This window comes from Canis lupus, chromosome 21 (assembly GCF_011100685.1).
Source record: "Canis lupus familiaris isolate Mischka breed German Shepherd chromosome 21, alternate assembly UU_Cfam_GSD_1.0, whole genome shotgun sequence".
NCBI classification, from domain to species: Eukaryota; Metazoa; Chordata; class Mammalia; order Carnivora; family Canidae; genus Canis; species Canis lupus.
Window position 1 is genome coordinate 47700865 of NC_049242.1, and position 4177 is coordinate 47705041.

The following is a 4177-nucleotide window of genomic DNA, read 5'->3' on the forward strand; positions in this document are numbered from 1 at the left end:
GGCTCGAGATTGCCTCTCCCTCTGCCCCTTTCCCTCCCTGCTCTCACCCTTTCTCTCCCTCTCCCTCTGCCACCGCCCCATGCTCTCTCCCTTTGCCCCTCCTCCCGGAAATCTCTCCTCTCTCCCTCTGCCCCTCTCCCCACTCTCTCTCCCTCTGCCCCTCCTGCTCCTGCTTGCTGTCTCTAGAATAAATACATAAATATTTGAAAATAATATTAATAATAACAATAAAATACTATCAATAATTATAATACTCATTGCAAATGAGTTGTAATAAAATTGAAGAATAGATACAGTACTACTGATATCATAAAGTCGTGTAAACTTTTTTTTAACTTTTTTAACTTTTTTTTTTTTTTTTTTTTTTTTTATGATAGGCACACAGTGAGAGAGAGAGAGAGGCAGAGACACAGGCAGAGGGAGAAGCAGGCTCCATGCACCGGGAGCCTGACGTGGGATTCGATCCCGGGTCTCCAGGATCGCGCCCTGGGCCAAAGGCAGGCGCCAAACCGCTGCGCCACCCAGGGATCCCTCGTGTAAACTTTTTAAAAGACAAACTGCTACATGCCAATAGTCATAAAACATTCCCCCGTGCATTTTACTATACACTTGTAACTCAATAGAACTCAAAATAGTTAATGCATAGAGATGCTCATCCAGGTATTATCTATTGTCAAAAGAGAAGACAAATGACTGGAAGCAACTAGAGTACAGAGTATTAGTAATTAGTATTAGTGAAACTTCAAACTTATCACCCTGTCGTCATTAAGTGTGTAAGTAACATGAAGACTAATGGGACTCAAGGTACCATTCTGGAAAAATCATGTGCAGGTCTTATGCATCCCAGGTGCCAGAATTACCCACTCCTCCTGGCCTCTCTTCTCCCGGCCAAAGTCTGGGGACCAGAGCGGGGACCATGTTCTGACACAGGCTGGTGGCCCTCAATTAACCACAAGCCTAATGGCTTCAACTGCAAAGATGAAACAGAATTTAGAAACCTTAATGTTCGGCTTGAAGACTAGAAAATCACATACTATGAGACTGAAGACAGAAGTGATTTAAGAAACATTCACAGCACGGACTGGCCCAAGTTCCTGAAAAGTTATCTCAGAGATGTGAACTCTCTTTCCAAGATTCAAGATCTGACAAGAAGCAAATGACTGGCTTTTTGGTTTAGATGTTAGACTTGAATATGCAGACAATGCTGTAGAATACAAGGAGTTGGTACCTGATAATACAAAAGATGCTGGAATGCAGCTAAAAATGCAGAGCCACTGATCAATTTGGATGTAAATAATCTCGATTTTAAGGCTGGCGTAATGGCTTTGTCCAACCTTCTTCAGATTCAGCATCATGATTACCCGGTAATGCTTAAGGCAATTCGCATTTTGGTCCGGAAGCTCCTGACAAAGGAGGCAGTTGCTAAAGCAAATCAAATCAAAGAGGGCTTGCCTGTTGTTTAAGACAAACATTTTCCTGGTTTTGACAGAGGAGATGCAGTTCTTAAGGAAGCTGCTCAAATTCTGTGGTTGCTGCATATGGAAGAGCTGAGAGCTACAGACAAAAATTCATGAAGCTATAGGAGCTGTTCAGGCAATTATTGTTGATCCAAAGACAGACCGCAGACCGGGGAAAGTTGGACGATGAACATTTTATGATTTTAGCTTCTCACCTCCTTGGCACAGTTGGGAACCCTGCATGTGTTTGGAACTCTGGCATGTGTTTGGAAAACAAATGTCACATTTTTGAGGGAGGGATCCTAGAATATTGACTTTCTAGAGATTTACCATAGTTGCTTTTTTTTTAATTAAGTGCAGGAAAGTGGAAAAAAATAAAATGTTACAAAATAATAAAATATATACATAAAATAATATAGCATATATACATAAAATGTAATTGTACAATGGCTGCATCTATAGAGGCTTACCAGGAACCAGACACTGTGCTGAGCCCTTTATGCAGATTATCACAATTAATCCTTACAACATGTTACAGACGTCAACAATATTTTGTCCCTATTTATCAGACGCGAGCGATTATAGCTGTTACTGTCATGATGTGAACTAAGCCAATCTGACTTTCACAGGTGTGGGTTCTTTTTGGGTGAGATTGGTAACTTATTATGACTATATTTCTCTGTCCTAACAGATTCACTACCATCTGGTATGTTTTAATGAGATTTAAATTTAGCTAGAATTTTGTTACATCTGGAGATATTTATCAGTGAGAAGGTGTACACACCTATACAAACATATATACACACAGAAGGTCCACATCCTCTTCTTGTAAAACAAGTCTCTGTTCTCTTTCTTACAGAACACGGAAATATCCTTTGAATAATAAGCAGATGCAACAATACTATAATGGTAGGTTTAGCAAATTTTCTGGTCTTTTCGGGGAAGAATTACCTCTAAGGTAATCCAATCAGATCCAATCTGATTCCAAAGCAAAGAGCTCCACTCTAAGGATCTAGGAAGTTATTTGGATTTTTTTTGGCAGAAGTCTGTATAAAACCTTTATTAACAATCCACATATCTTGACTACCAGAAATCTCTCCACAGAAAATTATTTCTCATGTCATTTAGTAATTAAGGAACAGTCAAGTTATGACTGTATTGTCCAAATTGAAGACTTTTAGTATGCCGTCCTGGAGAATGCATAACTGATTAAATAGCTTCAAATATTAAGTAATTGCCCTGAAGAACAGATTGGAACTAACATAGACATATATATTGCACAACTTATACTAAAGTGTTTCTAAAGCAATAGTCTGCAATTTGACCTACCAATTATTTTGATTTACAATTATTACTGTGCATATGAACGTATAAAACATAATTATAAACCAAGTCCTAGGCTGTTGCGGCAGGGAAGAGGGAGTGTACCTATAACACATAAAGTAATAGAATAAATCATTGCTGCACAGTTTATGGGACTTATAAATCTCTGCTAAAAGTCCTCTTTTATTACAACTCTAACTCTGGGGAACTGTGGATGAGATACTTCAGGCAGCAACTACAGGTATTTTTGGAGAAAACTCTCCTAAGTTTCAGTCTCATACAAAGTTGTACAATATCTCATATGAACCAGAATAAGCAAAAAACAATACATATCCCTGATGAGCTATGACAGATGAAGAGATTGGGGCATCTTCACAATGAGTTGGGGCTCCAAAAAAGCCACTTCAAAGCAAAGTGATATAAGAGCCAGGCGATTAATGGATAATTTAGAATTAAGACATACTTTAGATGAAAGAATCTGGATGTTTCACCTCTTAGCTATTTGCCGTTGCTATATTCTATATGGGTTTCACCAATTCCCTTTTGAGGATACATCTCACTTATACCAACTCTCTCATGAGGAACACATATAAAAAACACATATAAAATACATGTTTGCATTAACGGTAATCCTAAAATGGGGATCAGTTATTCTCACAGTCCTTTGTAGTGATTTTATTTTTTTAATAATTCTTCTGTTGTTAGAGGAAACATATTTATGTAGCTTCAGTTCTTTATTTTTTAAAGCTTTAGTTATTTATCTGAGAGAGAGAGAGAGAGAGAGAGGATATGCCCTCTTAGCACAGGAGAGGTGGAGGGGGAGAGGGAGACAGAGAATCTCCAGCAGACTCTACGCTGAGTGCAGAGCCTGTTTCAAGGCTGGATCTCAAGACCCTGAGATCATGACCTGAGGTAAAATCAACAGTCAGTCGCTCAACCAAATAAGCCACCCGGGCACCCACATAGTGGTTTTAAATAGCATCATGCTAAACAATCTCTTCTGTATTTGAAAGATACATACTTAAACTGCCACTTATTAAAGGCATCAACATTCTAGGATCTCCAAAGAGGGACAGACGGGCAGTGTACTCCTTGTACAGTCCTCTTTTATCAACCTTTTCCCACTTTGGCTCTTCCTATTACTACATGACTGAGCGAATGATAAGGGAAGTGGCACTCAGCTGGCTGGTCTAAGAGCGGCATTTCAGTCATGTGGGTGTGGGGGGGTGTCTCAAAGCTGCACACGTCCTCTCTTTTCCCTTCCCCTTTCTCCTGGCCTCATTCCCACTGCATGGAGGCATGGAGGAGGTATTATAACAATCTGAGTAATCTGTGTTAAGTACTACAGATTAAATAAGCCTCTAAACCCTACGTGTCCCCACTCTCATCCAGCTGAG

The 4177-nt window shown here is 39.6% G+C and overlaps 1 pseudogene; it reads left to right on the forward strand.

The window, feature by feature from the left end:
• The first annotated feature begins 782 nt into the window (after nucleotides 1–782).
• Nucleotides 783–1647, forward strand: LOC100687213 (annotated as a pseudogene).
• Nucleotides 1648–4177: the final 2530 nt, after the last annotated feature.